This window comes from Melopsittacus undulatus, chromosome 7, assembly GCF_012275295.1.
Source record: "Melopsittacus undulatus isolate bMelUnd1 chromosome 7, bMelUnd1.mat.Z, whole genome shotgun sequence".
NCBI lineage: Eukaryota > Metazoa > Chordata > Aves > Psittaciformes > Psittaculidae > Melopsittacus > Melopsittacus undulatus.
In genome coordinates, this window is record NC_047533.1 from 54,136,145 (window position 1) to 54,152,002 (window position 15,858).

Below are 15,858 nucleotides of genomic sequence, written 5' to 3' on the forward strand. Positions count from 1 at the left end.
TGTTTGTTCGTTTGTTTAATTCTGACTTTTTCTGACGTTTCAGTGAGTTTGTTCAAATCAAACCAGCAAAAAACTAAACCATGAAAAGAGTGATTAATTTTCTGCCAGCTAGGTTTCCTGACCTGGCTCTCCATAACATCAGATGAGTGCCCATGTTGGCCAAGGGGAGGGTTGGGAAGACACAGCCAGGGGTCAGAGGAGGTGGAACTGCCCTTTTGAGCAGTAACTAGCTATTCAGTAAGGCACAGCTTTACAGTATGCTGAAGCCAAAATTAACTCTAATGCTATGCAAAGAGGAGATTTAAAATTACACTTTTTTTAGCTAGGTGATAAGAATATTCTGTTGCTCTTTTTCTGAGAACTGTGTTCACCCCTCTGAGTTGTTACATATAAAAAGGAACACAACGTTTAACATTCCTGATTGGAATAGTCACAGAAAATTGAAATAGAAAATAAAACCTTTTGGAAATTAATCAAGTGGGATATGGAAACACAGATTCACTCACACATCAGAAATCAGAAGATAGGCTAAAAATTAAATGAAGAACCAAACCCAAGCCCACAATGCTGCTAACAAGTGGCAGCAATTGTCCAGCTTCCACCAAGTCTTTCTTATTCTGCAAACCAGGCCATCAAACACTGGCAGTCAATGCTTTGGTTCCATTTTGATTTCACAGTTAGCACACAGCTAAAACTCCCAGGGAGTTTAGGTGGAGACCTTCCAGATGGCAATGATAAAATAATTCAAACATCTTCCCATTTGTCACATCATTCCTTCTCTAGGTATCTTTTTGGGATCGGGTTTGTGTGTGGAGTGATGTACTGTGGCACTGTGAGTAAGGAATTGCTTTTTCTTGTTAAATATATGTGATGGATTGCACAAGTGGTTTGATCATTCTGTCTTCACCAGGAAAAATATCTGAGAAGTTCACTAAGTATTTTGCCTAAACAAGGACTGGGGGAAAGGGGCCCAGAATGTGAATTCAGTCCCTGGGTCACCTGTGGATCAGTCACCCAGAGGCTTAAATGGTAAGTCCCTTCATGGCCCTGTGTGTATATAGAGGAATTTCAGAAAGATCTAACACCATCCCAGCCTAACAGCGACCCAAGTTCTAATTGCTTCTGTTTGAATTGAGGTAAGCCATGGTCTTTTCCTGTTTCTGCTGGGAAGTTCATCAGGCATGTCAAGAAAGGTTATCTGTGTAACCCAACCGGCAGCCATCGGGGGATAAAACCAGCCAATTTCACGTAGAGGGACAAAAGGTCAGAGCACTGCAAACCCAATACTGCTTCCAGCAGCTTGGGTTACAAGGTTATGGTACAGGGGAAGGAGGAGGATGAAGCGTAGCCTAGTAAACAGTCAGCTCTCAAAAATAGAAAGTGACATAGATCCTAATGGGAGAAACGTGAAGCTACAGTATAGTACATATTCACCTGCCATTATCACTTACATGTGCTGAGAGAGAGGGAGGGCAGCTGGCTCCAAACTCCTCTCCAAAGCAGAGAGATGTTTTTAAAGTTAATGTACTAAATTTAAATTTGGCAGCAGGAGAGACTCTGGAACTGTATGAACATTTTGGAAATGCTTAGCTCTAGATAACAATATTCCATGGTCTCTTGGGTTCAATCAGTGTTCCAGCATTTTACACTTGGGTGAAACTGAGTATGAAAATGATAAAGCTCTCTTTCTGATATAGTCTTAATGCATTTGAACATCCTTTTGGTTAAACTAATGCATGCTTTCTTATCATTTGGTGCATGACAGAAAGCAGGTCTTTGAAAGACTGTCTTCAATCTGTATTTTACATCCTCAGGAAACCTCTAAGTGGAACATCGTTCACTGCAAGTGAAACCCACTTTATGCCACCTTTGATTCATGGGTATCCTCTACTGCACCATTTGCAAAATCTTACATAAGACAACAGCTTATGTACTGTTGTCTGATACAAGCATAGGGGAAAGATTCTAGATATGAGATTTACACTACTGTTATAAATTGTATTGAAAAGAAGTAATGCAGGCATAGTTAGTAATGCAGTGTTAATAAGGTTGGCTAGGAAGTCTCAATTTGTTTGACAAGAAAACAGAGGACATCAAAGCAAGGAAGCTAGTTAATAGACTATCAACTGTCAGTCTGTGTAAGGCAGAGACGTATTTGTCTCCAGGTATGTTTCTGAGATAGCACAGTGTGCTGAAGTGCCAGGTCCTGCTCTGCCTCTCACTGCATGTCAACATTGGAACAAGCCATAATAAAACAGGTTCTGTTTCACAAATACCTCCAAGGCCTTCAAAACTTTTGAAATCTCATGAAATCTCTAATCAGACATGACTTTGTTGAAATGTCTGCTTGCAGAGTAAAAAGGTCAGTCCCTGTGTTAAAGTTTTCCTTTCTTATGTACACTGGACTTGCAAAATCTAGTAAAAAACGTTGAAATGGACAGTTCAAACAAATGTCTTTGACTTGACAAAACAGTTTCTGAAGCAAAATCTATTAATTAAACAGACCCAGTGTAGTTCCAGCCTAGTAATTCAGAATAAGGCAGCTAGAGGGATGGGTCTCTTATTCAAAGCCTCCTGCACAGAATAGCATTTTTATAGTCACTCCTCCTCACTACATTCCAATCTTACATGCCTCTCGATGGCCCTGGAAATAGTTATGTGGTTTTGGAACTATTTTGATCAGAAACTTTATCGGCAGTTTGTTCTTTGACTCTCTTCAGGCAAGCCATGGATTCTCCTGATAGGTACATTCCTGGTACCTGGAAACAGTGTAGTGTCCTGCTGCTACCAATATATTCTCATATATCTGGGAAAATTGCTGGATATTTTTGTCAGAGACCTGCTGTGATTCTGAATAGACTGAATGAAGCTTCCCTGTCTTAGAACCAGGCTTTCTAACTGTTTTAGATAACCTTAAACAAATCACAGCAATTCTCCTTTAAGTGTTTTAAAGCTTTATTATCTTGTAATGTACATCCAGCCTAATGCAGTGCAAGCAGTACTGAATTGGGCTTTCAGGGAACATGCAGACATACTGTGCAAGTGATAAAATCTCATAAACCATGATATTTGTATGTAAATGCAATGCCAGTCTCTAAAAATGTTATTATCTCTTCTTTTTATTTTGGTATCCATAACCAAAGCAGTGATTGTGCTTTGCCAGTGTAATACAGAGATTGATATTTATCAATTATTATACCCTCTATTTTAGTAACAGTCAATTGTTGTGGGAGCCATAAGCTTGGACCAGGCTTTTCATGTTCCAGTTGCTATACAACTAAATGCCAAAAACTTTTAATGAAAGTAAATAAAACGATACAATAGTGACTTGCAGCCACGTAAGGAAATTCACAGAGCAAAGGACCAAAAAGGACAATTAAGTTTATCTGGTTTGATCTATCAGTACATTCAGGACAAATCACACTTGTAACTTCCAACTAAACTGGAGTGTTTATTTGAAAGGGCTGGAAAACAGGAGGAGTTAGACTGGGGATACAACTGAGAAAGGAACTGGGCTTAACACTGGTCACAGTAAATATAGCTTTGAGTACATAGATAATGTCAGTGATGTTTGGAAACTGGGATTGGAAAGATGAGCTGGATGTCAGCAGAAGATAATTCTGTACCTCAGGACCCACCATAACAAAGACTGGATTCAGATATTTGCTTTTAAAAAGGACAGAGAAAGAGGGAGAGATCAGAGCCAAAAATTGCAGCAGGGCAGTTCTGGAGTAAGTCTGACAAAATGGGGGCAATTTAGCAGCAAGATGAGTAGTCAATACAAAACATGTCCTGATAGAAAACCATATCTAGTGATTCAGTTCTGTACTTACAGCTCTGCTCCACAATAATATCAACCTTTTCCACACTGCTTATTAATTTCCTCAGTCACCAGAGACACAAAGAGGGAGACCCTTTAAATACAGATAGACTATTTATTGAGCACTTCTGCTTTTTTATTATTATAGACTAAGCTACCCGGTAGTGTTAATAGTAACTAACCACAAACAAATGATTACTCATGGTTGATGTTATGTGTCATAGCAGGTTGCTCAAGGTTCAGTAAGAACTTAAATATCAAACCAAAAAAAAAAAAGTGCATTAAATGAAGCAAAACAACTAAACGACAGTTTATGGGGATTCTGTTTAACTTGTGATCTCACCACTTCTAAAGGGTATATATGCTGGCCAGTGCTCCCTCTGCCCTCTCGTTAGCCTGAATCATACATAACCTGGGAAAAGAGCCAGTTTTTGCGATTATAGATTCCATTAAATTCTTGCAAACTGATGAGCAGGGTCAAAAGCTTGTTGCTAATGAAGGGCACGGGCAAGTTACTGAACCCTTGCAGTGGCAAGATGGCTCAAAAAAACCTGAGTCAGGGAAGGGAAAAGCAAAGAGGAATGTCAGTCATTTTAAAGGGCTTGTTTCAATTGTTTCTAGCTTGAAAAAAATTAAAGCTAATTCCTGCTTTATTTTGGAGACTTAAAATTATACATAGTGTTTCTTGCACATCTTGTTATGTTTGTTTTCCCTATGTCTGGGGCCTTTGCAGTATAAAAACACAGAAGTGACATACTTACCCAGAGCTTAGAAAATATCCTCTCTCTTCCAGTCCAACATCATTTCTGTCACACAGTCAATGTGCAGTCCCTAATTCTATAAGCCTACTAGGATGTTATATCACCTCCTATGAAAGCCTTTGATGAAGGTGACTCAACAAACACAGTAAGCAGGTTATCCTGTTGCATAATTTGCTTTATAGTAAAATTAGACATGGACTCAACCAAAAAATTTGCTTTGAGATCCACATTTTTCTGACACTTGGATTTAAAGAAAAATTGTATGGGGACTAACTTGTTAATTTCTATGCCAAGTCAGACTGCCAACTGATGAAGAACTTAAGGCTTGTATTTTCAATCTTAGAAGAAACAGAAATAACAGTAGCAAAAGATGTAAAGGGCAAAGAGCCTAATCCATTTGTACTAAAATATACAAAGTCCTAATCATTAATCACCTACTGCTGTGACCCAGAATGGTCCACATCAGTGTTAGCCTCCAGAGCAGGATGTTTGCATCCAACCTGCCTATTGGGAATGGTCTGCTAGTTGCACCAGCTTCCTAACTGCATCCAGAAAAGCTTGGAAGGGGTACCCTCAGCACTATCCAGTCTGGTGGCCCCATAGCTATATACAAGACTGTGTTGTTTTGGAGGGAACTGTTACTTTGGTAGAACAATTTCTGGGTTTTGTAAAGCAGAGCCAATTGTGTTTTTACAAGTAGTCCCTGTCCCTCTGACAGACTCTTTGTCCTGAGGGTTTCATAGGGAGGTAAGAGTCTCTCCTGTTGGCTTTTTTTGTCTCCTTGAGCATGTCTGTGAAGAGCTTTCAGCAGTGAGCAGGTGTGCTTTTGCCTGGCAAGCCATGTGCTCCAGAGCACTTGAGGTAGTGAGAGTTTGTCAGTGGGGTGGTGCAAGGGGAGAGGAATATTTGTTCATGGTGAACAGCACTGGGAGATGGTAAAGCCATGTGATGCAGAAGACACCTAACTCTACAGCATCCTCTACATGGGCTTGGCAAGAGATGTGTGGGGTTTAGGAAGTAAGGTTTAGTCTAATGCTATGGCCCATTAAGGTTATTTTTATCTCTCCCAAGTTAGTAGGTGTATGCAGCAGTGGTTCTAAGTTTAACAGATGAAGCAATGCATATTGGAGAAGTTCTTCACCCAGAAGGTTATTTTAAACTCTACATTTTTAGATGTGCTCCTTGAAAGCGTGTTCCACCAGAAACTGTTACTTTGACCATGTACATGAAGAAGGATTAATTTTTTCTGAAAGATGGTTTCTTAAGTGGTTTCACTGAAAGCCATTGCACATACCCTGAAAATTAAAGACAAATATTCTAATATGTTACTAAGTTTTTGGAAAAGCTGATGATCAGCGGAGGTCTTAACTCATAATTTTTGATCATTTGTGTTTGGCAAAGAAAGAACCAAATCCATTTTACAGAATGGCCATGCATAATAAAAATAATGCTTACAAACCAACTAATTTTACAATGAAGCCTTCCTCAGCCAAAATACTTGGTACATCTTGAGGACTAGCTATAATCTTGCTTTTTCTTACTTTACGCATGATGAATTTGGAGAGGGGGTTATGTTTGTACAGCATCTAATACAGGGATTTTGTGTAATTTAAGCAATCTGCTGAAACTCAATTTTCAATTCAGGTTAACTATCTTGTACCCAGGTATTTAAGGATGCTCAAAATCAGCATATAAGGGTTTGAAGGTAAAAGGGAAGTAGATGTTCTTAAACTTTGGTATCAAATACATGATTTCTGGAAAAAGTAGATGTTGCTCATTACATTCAGCATCAAGAAAACATGGTAAAACATGAGGGCTTGAAAGGTTTTGAGTATCAAAGGTTTTGAGCTTCTGTGAGCTATCTGAATGGAAAAGTGTTTCAAAGTATCTATTAAAAATAGACATTTTTCACATGTCAGTACAGCTGGTATTTAACACAAAAAACAGGTATTTCCTTCAATGCCATTGTAAATTCTGCCCTGAATGCTTCCTTCTGGGAGTGTGACTGGCCACAGTGGAGAAAAAGAGATTCTGTTGTGGGCGGGATAAGGTAGAAGGTGGACTCTGGGAATCAGTTCCTGGAGCTTCACTGCCCAAAAGCTTTGTGAATGGCAGCTTCACTGGAGGTCAGGAAAGGGCTTTGAGCATTGCTTACCAGTTGTGTCTGCTTATTTCACTGTTGTGTGTATGAACACAAAGCTGAAGCATGACATTTAGCAAAGCACAATCCTCTGGGCGGAAAACAAAGGATGGGGAGGAGGAGAGAGCCCGCATGGCAGGCAGAGGTGAAGTGTAAGCTGTAGGGGCTCAGAGGGTATTGGGGGGATAGCAAGGAGAAGGAGAGGTAGCAGCAGAGAGGCTTTTCTCTCCTTTTCTCTCTCTGTTTATAAAAAGTTGCACTTACCTAGTGAGCAAGCTGCTATATATATCTCTCAGTCACTGCTGCCAAGAGAGGAGGAGTTGTGATGGTTGAGTAGGGCAATGTGAGCACAGTGGAAGTCTCTGATAGAATGCTGGGGGCAAAGGGGAATTCTCTTTTCCAGATAAATGATAAACATAATTTCTCAGACACTTATAATTGATTATTTAACTAGAAATTAATGCTAGGAACGAAGTGGAGCCAGCATGATTCTTGTTTACAAGCCAACCTGCTGACTCTTTCAACCAGCTTGCTTAATTTGTGTTAATATTTTCTTTTTATGGTACATTAGTGTAAGATAGCCTGAAGTGCAAGCTTACACCCTACCAGTATCCACCAGCTCACATACTCTCAGATTAGGCTGTCTATGCACTTTGAGGGTAAAAGCAGTAAATTCACATTTTGTGTTTCATACAGTAGCTTGAATGCATGAGACTGGGGATGCAGGTGCATGAATAAAGATACTGATCCAAGGCTCTTGTGACTTTCATAACGTCACTGAAGCCAGAAGTGCCACAGTAATTTATACCAACTGGCAATATGGTCCATTCTAACAGATTTAAGAGCTATCTAGCTTAATGGAGCTAATGAGCAAGCAGAAGCTTGACACACCCTTTCATGTGTAAAGCTCCATGTGGCTCAAATACATACATGCATGTTTCAGGATGGCCATGAACACTCTTCTCTCTGTCTCTCTTATTCTGCAAAATTTCTCTAGAGCTTTGAAATGCTCAGATTCCTGAGGAAATGTGCTTCCCTGGCATTTAAAAAAAAAGAATAGTCTGTGGAGGCAAGGAATTAATGCAGGATAGGTATCAAGACATTTCCCTGCAGTGGTCATAAGGAATGTAGATGATAGCGTCTCCTAATCTGAAGCACCTTGTCTTTTTTAGATTGATCCTGCTGTTACCAATTAGCAGTAGTCTCTGAACTCAGTCTGTATCATGCTCTGGCTGGGTACTTTCATGGGACATAAAAGATAGTACATACAGGTTACTTGAAATTCATACCAGTGGCTTCCTACCCAAGCCACAGAGGGTTTCAAGTGTTAAGATGCCTAATTAAGTAACTGTTAACCACACACTGAGATTTTACGTCTCTTAAATTGTATTGTTTGCTGCCAGCCATCTTACATTCAGCTCACACTGCTGCTGAAGCCTAGAGACACTCCTGCTGGAGGCACTGCATCTCTTCTTTTTCCCGTTATTTTTTTTTTCTCAAACTGAAAATCATCATCATTGGCACATTCAGTAGCTCTTTGGGCCTCACTCTTCATCGCAGAATCCAGAGATTGTTTAAGTCCTGGTGCGGTGATTTATAGTTGCAGTTTTGCCAGAGTAGCGAGTGCCTCTGTTGAGCATCTGTATGAGTCTGGTATTTAATTCGCCAGCAGCAGGGTGCACCATCCAGTACCAGATACTGGCTCTGCTCATCTGTGAAGCATCCTAGAGCCCTGATTTGACAGAAATGAGATGAATACACTTGACAGAATTTCTATCAAATTTGACATACTAACTCATCTATAGTTTATAAACTCTATGCTATGAGCAGCAGGACAGTTTATGCCTCATGTGACATAACATCCATCAAAATAAGCTTTCCTTCTCTCTGCTTCTCTTCTCCCTCCCTGGTTAATAAGCTGAATCTGTACTGAATCATCTCTATGTAGCTTGTGGCCACAGAGATTTTGATCTAGTATTAGCCAGCCTAAAACTGTCACGTCAAATTCCTGGCCCCAGGTATATGCTTTGTGGTCAAAAGCACAGTACTGAAAACTGAGCTTCCTGCCCAGCTAGCTGAAGGCTAGGATGCAGCTTTGTTCAGAGCACCAGGTTTTAGGATAGTCAGAACCACAGCCAAGGAAAAGAAATACAGAGTGCCTTGAATGATCTGGAGTCATCTGTTGCTACTGCTTTGACTTTTTATTGTTTTAATTTTATATATCTATTTTTTGTTCAACAGTTGTGCCATGAATTCCCAATAGAAAGAATATCAGGTGAGCTTCTTTTACTTTATGAGCCCCCTTGGAAGGGGTCGATCATCCCATTCCACAAGGGCTAAAAGTCATCATGTAAACACTTCTGGCCTGCTATGTGGTACTGGAAATGAACATGTAGGTTGTTTTTCTTGCAGGCAAAAGGAGCAAAAAGCTGTCTAAAGAGCCACTGATTGCTAGTGTCATTATTGCTATGTTCAGAGGCTCTAAAAGAATATGGGAACTAAAATCTTGCGCAAGATTATGTATCTCTCTAAAAGTAGTTACTGGCTACTGTAGTGATTCATTGTGCACCTTTAGTATCCAAGCTGATCCTCTCCCTACTCCTTGCAGTGTTATTGGGACAGAGCTGGCTATGCAAGTTACATAGGGGTCTTGGGCACTGTGGTCATGAGTTCTGAACCTAGATGTACAAGCAGAGGCCTCAGATACCTCAAGATCATAAGTTACAACATTTGCTGTAGAACTCAAGGATGTCAGCCGGAATTAATCAATACAGTCCAGAAGGGCTCCCTTCTTTTTTACTGTTCTCTTTATCCTTACTGCAGAGCTGAATGAAATGTATGCCAAAAAGCATACTGAAAAGGGAAGGAGAGAACAGGGAAAGACAGTATCAAATTCAAGTACTTCTAAAAAAAGGCCTCTCAACTCTGTTATGTGTCAGATCCCAATTCTTTCTTTCAGAGTGGATGAATCTAAAGTGGAATGAGGCAGACTGATTCCAGAACAGGTTTTCACACACAAGTTATTTTACAGGAGTTATTGCAATGTACATGTACTCTGTTCTGGTCAGAATTAACTTGCAAGTACAGGCAAGCCCTTCCATTAGACTTGAGCTATTTGCAAAACCATTTAATGAGGGTAATTAGTTATAAAATCTGCAGTGGCATTTGTAGTTTATTCTGGTTTTGCTCTTCACAAACAATTTGTGAGCTGGCACTAAACCCCTATATTTTCCAAGCAATAGGGAGCCTTGTGAATTCTTCTATGATTGTGTTTGCCCTAGCATTTACACCAGAACTTTTGATGTGTCTGATATGAAAATTGTTAAGAAGTAATGAAATCTCTGTAAACAGTAATCATAGCATTAGAGATGTAAATTAATCCTGAACAGCCCACTGGGTCACATGAATGTTTGTGACTTTCATAAAGGGAATACAAAGAGAGCTGCCAAAGACATGAGACTACACATCCCCATTCGCCTGGATCATGGCCATCACTGACTTCATTACTATGTATTCGTCCATCAGTGTACGTTAGTGCTGATATCCAAAGCAACAGGAGAATGAAGTTCCCCATGCATTTTGCGTCATTTCAAATCAATGTTGAGTTTGTCATTGACATTTCAATGGCAAGCACACCTCCCTGTTCAAAAGATGAATTCTGGCATGGTCTCCTTTAGTTAATCCTTTTAAAAGTGCTTAAACATCAGTGGTAGTATTTGGCTCTGCATGCATGATTTCTGGGCAACTACTCAAAACTTACTAAGCAATAATCTTTTTGTTTAATCATTCACTGCAAACATGTTACATAAAATGGACTCATAACAGAGTCATGAGACTCTTTTTTTTCCATTGGTATTGTACAAATGATGAGACTTGAAAGATTTTGAAAACTAGGCAGTGCAAAATTAAATTCTGCTGTGAAAAACAAGAACTGTTTCCAAACCAGTGGAATTTGATGTCCTATTCTGTCTTTGCCCATGTGAGGCAGATCATCTTTTGGAAAACCCATATAATGAAGAACTGATGTATGTTGTTTGGTTCAGTAACAGGTAGGGCAAAGCAGATGTGGTGCACCATTAGAAGCTGCATAGGCTTTTACGGAGTCTAACCAAGAGAAAACACTCGTGTGCTGCCAAAAAACTTCAGCTGGTTCAAGAAAGCCATCACTGCATACACACTGGGACAGACTCCTGGGTCTGAGATGAGGGAAAACTGCTGCTCTAAGGCTCTCAGCAGGTTCATACTATGGACTGGATTATAATACCCTCTAGATAGGCATTAGCAAGAGAGACATAGGGAAATACACTGGCACTGCTATGTGCTCTGTTGGCTGGCAGAGATTTCTCCTGTCTGTCCTTGTGTTGTGCACTTAGAAGGTGCTTGAAGTCGTATGATTCTTCTGCTTCTCTGTTTTTATTTCCCCTTTGCCTCTTGCTTAAGACAACTTGCTGCCCATGGGCTGGAATGTGTCACGACTTTCTCCCTACACAATCCGCTCTTCATGCCTATGGTTCGGTTGTTATGAGCCTTCCCCCATGAGCAGCTTGCTGTAAGCCATGTTCAGTAGGAGCCAAAATCAGTGTCTGCTTTGCAAGGAGACATTGCAAATGAAGTCGTATTCATTTAGAGAAGGCAAAAAATACAGAGATAGTGAATGCAGGTGTGACTGCTAGGCCACTCTGCAATAATTAATGCTGTATTTGGGCAAGCCTTGGGGTTTATTATGTGAGTATAAAGTGCTTAGTTGAATAGAAGCCAGTCTGGAAAAACAGGAAAGAAAGAATAAACTTGAGGTAATTCACCATTCAGCAGCACAGAGGGATTGTTACTGGAGCCAGAGCTGCCACCTTTGACTTCCAACCTCCTAGCAATTGTTCTGGGAACCAGCCTAGAGGAGGGCAGTCTGTGGATGGGCTGAGAGAAAGCAGATTCGGGAAGCTACCTGTGCCTCCTTCCAGCTACTTTTTTTTTTTGGGGGGGGGGGGGGGGTGGTGAAAGGAAAAGCAAGAAGAGAGGCAATTTTCATCCTGGTAGTTATTGTTAAAGGTTTCACCTGCAATCACTAAGAGACCCAACCCCTTCATACATTTCTTTCTTTAATCTCAAAAAAGTGCCAAACAGTGATTCCCTCTGTTTCACATTACATTTATTGACCGTGTAGAGATTGTGTAACAGATAAATTGCTTTGAAATGGATCTGTATACATGCATTAATAAGTGTTCGTAAATATATAAAAAGGTATATACACAGGCACACCCCTATATATATAATTTACATGTGCACATATCATTTATAGAAGAAATTCCTGTATAAACAGCTGCTATTTGTTCTTCTCGACTGTTCTTCTGGAATGTGAAATAGCAAGTTTATACAAAAGGCTGTATTGTCAGTAGCTGCCAAACCTTTTGAGGGACAAGGAGGAAGAAGATGACGTTTGATAACTTCATGAATGTTGGAAGAAAAAATAGAACAGTGAATATATCTGGAGGTTGATACCCAGCAGCACATGAAGGTTTTTGTTGCTTTGGTTGTCCCATGGGGAGCACGCAATACAAGGTGCTTCTTTAGCATGTTTTCCAGTGTGCACCATCCTCCCGCTCTCAAATCCAAAGCGGGCAAAGATTTATAGTGTAGGTTAAGTGTAGCAAAAAGAGAACAGGGTTCTCATCAGGTTGTAGGGAACAAATAAATAGGGGCATGAAGAAAAGTCTTACCGACTTCATATGAAGCTATGTGCATTTGTGGGCTAATATTTTCATACCATGCTCATGGATACTTCTGCAACTTCTCTTGTGAGAGAAAAGAGTGAAGATGCCGTCTTTCCTGGTAGATATTTGTAATATTTACATATCTATATCAGAAAGAAAACTTACACTTAATTTTTTTCACTGGAGTTTCACCACCTGTAATCATGTCCTCATTTGGCTGTGAGTGCAGAAAGCAGCATTAACTGCAGTGATTATTTTTGCATAGATACATACATAGGTTGGAAGGGACTCTGGTCCTGTCTAACTAAGACTTGTAGGTCTCGTGTATTATAATGGTGCTCTTCAAAGGTGAATGTGCAAAATAGTCCAATTTATTTATGATTTGTATGATCCATGTCTTGCCTAGTAGAAAGTAGAATAAATCTAACTTAGTTGAGAGCTAATTATAAGTACTGTGAACAGAAATCTTTGTCCTCAAGAGCAAACCACTGAAGCGTGTTAGTAGCACATTTTCCAGGTGAATTCCTTTCATGTCTTATTTTGTGACTAGAATGAACAAACTAAGTCATGGAGACCAAAAGCTTTCTTTTTTTTGCTTAAAAAAAAGTGCCTTCTGCCAACTGAAAACATATTTACAGGTCTTTATGCTTCCTGGGAGATGCTAGCCAGACTGCTTACTTCCCTGTTCTGTGTTTGTGTCTCTCCATTGCTTCATTATATTTCACATTAACAGTCTCTTTGTACTGCATGTTGTAGGTCTTTAGTTCCTGACAAAGCCACAGGCAAGTAGGGAATAAGAAGAGGTAACTGCAAATAAGTAAATAAGGTAACTTACTCTGTGATTTGCAGTCCTATATAATTATGATTGTGCCTCAAAAAGTGATTAACCTTTAAAAAACATAATGAAGGTTATTACTGCTGCTTTTATACATGGAAGTAAACAGAGACAGAAAGATGTCAGAATTCCATGTGATTACAAAACTTTCTGTCTTCTGGGCTATTATTAAAGAGTTTTAGCAGCCTTTAGTGCTGTACTGAAACACATTTCTTCATGGTTTTCCCCTTCCACTTCCTCTACTTTTTTCTTTTTTTTAATTCCACATTGTTTTAAATGTATGTTATTGTGATATTGGAGCAGTGTTTATCCTAACACATGAATGGCTGTGAGCAGAGGTGGAAGAGATTGGAGGTTGTTTTGCTTAATGTAGATTGATCCTGGGTTGTGAAGCTAAGTGAAGGCTTTAAACTTTTGGTGCTTTGTACCTATGGTCTTAGGCCCAAATATGTTTCCTTATGAAATATCATCTTGAAGAGCCCTGCTGCATAGACATCTCCTTTACAGCCTTTGTAAGATACCCTGCACTTCTGGAAATAGAAGCCTTTAGAGATGACATGACACAGTCCAGTGACAACACAAGTCAGTGGGAAATGCAAAAGCATAACTTGTCTTTTCTAATTCAGCTTTTCTGCTGAACCACAGGCACAACAAAATCAAATGGTCCAGGTGGGAAAATGCAAACGTGTATGGGTAGCGGAGATAGGGAAATCCTGTCAGTCATTTGGCATTATCTTCCCTTGCATAATCCTTCTACCAGAGCTTGGATGGCAGCAGCAGAGGCCAAGTCCAGGTTGAAAAGGGATAATACTAGAACACCTGCTAAAGTCATCACTGAGCAACCTGGAAATTTAAACTAACATCTCTGCTGCTGTGAGATTATTTACTCTGCTTGCAAATGATTTTATTTTTTAGACAGAAATGCATTGAAGATTGCATTGGCAAATATAAAATAAGTGTTTCAGGCCTATCCCTTAGTCCCCTTCGTTTATCTCCCCTTTTTTATCCTGTATCATCACAGCTTACTTCTTCAGGGGACTTTTCACTTCTGGACTTTGCTGTGTCTGTGCTGTCTGTCAGTTCAGAGCCACTGATCTTAGCAGCTATGAAGATTATTAATGTATTTTCTGGCAAGACTGTGTTCTTTGTCTAAGAAAACATATATCTAAAAAGTCACAGACAAAACACAATATTCCTGCATAATTCTTCTAGTTAATGTATTCCCATTGCAATGTTTAATGGAGCTAAGGTTGTGGCTTATTCACCCAGATGTGGGTATGTGGCATGCTCTGTTTCCCTAGCAGTTCGGTGGTGGTGGTGAGTTAATGTGGCAACTTTTGATCCTGATTCTTCTTCCCAGAACAGTGCTGTCTAAAGCACAGCTTTCCGACTCCACACAGGTTCAGTCCTGTTTGCTTTTGTGTAGGGGACTTAACTGGCAGTGGGTTCAGACTGTCAGAGTCACTCTTTCACTAGTCTTCACAGCAAGCACTCTCTTTTCCCATTGTTTTAACCGGCCTATTCATTTGAAAGTCTTAAACATAACATATAAAAGTTATCAAAACAGTGGTAAACTATGAGAGTGCAATAAAATTACCTTGACTCAGCTTCCAATAGGATTATGAGCTAAAGTGAAGATAAAAGTAACTAACTCTGGTGTGTGATGCCTACTTGGGATTGAGTCCTGCTTTTCTCTCACCCCACCGTCTCTTCCTCTTGCTGCATGGCCTATGCAGGCTCAGGCCTCCTCCATGAGTTTGTTCATCAGCCTTGCAGAAAACTGATGGGGAAAAAAATGATTGCTTTATTTTTTTCTGCCAGGTTAGTGACTTGAACTGGCTTACAGAGACATCTGATGAATGTAAGGGCTATGGTGGAGGTTGAACCATATGGCTAAACCAGGAATTACACAGGCAGGAGAGAAGAGGTAGAAGAAAAAGGGAAAGAGTTGGAAAGGGGCAAAAAAGCCTTGCCTGTTCAGTGGAGGGAATACATTCGATCAATTCAGCTGACTGGAACTGCTTTCTCTGTGTTTAGCCTAAATTATTTATGCTTCCATTCTCCCATTCTTTAGTCAGTCTCTTTTAATTAGTAAGCCCTTCACAGTATCTTGCAGGTGGACTCTGAGATACTGCAGGAACATTAACAGTGATATAGTAAATCAGGTACATTCAACTCTACTCCTGGTAACTGTTGGATTAACTCCTTTAGTTAAATAATAGTGTTTGGGGTTTTTTTTAGCATGCATCATAGAATCGATAGCCTCTCTTGTTTAAAGAAAATAGAAGACCATTGTTCTAGGTAACTTGCATCTTGCATACCAACTTGTGAAGCAGAAAGTGGGCAAAAACCACTAGAAAATTGGAGCACTGTTCCATTTATTTCAAGCATGTGCAGAAGCAAGACACAGGTATGGCAGAAGCAGAGGAACAGGGCCCTCATGTTTATGAAGTTTTAATCTTCACCTCCCCCAGATTTAGGCTAATTGGATTATTCTTTTTTTTTGTTCTTTGACATGCTTTTGAAACTTACATATTAATGACCTGCCACAACAGCCACTGCCATAGACCATGTAGACAACTGGTGGTCTGTGT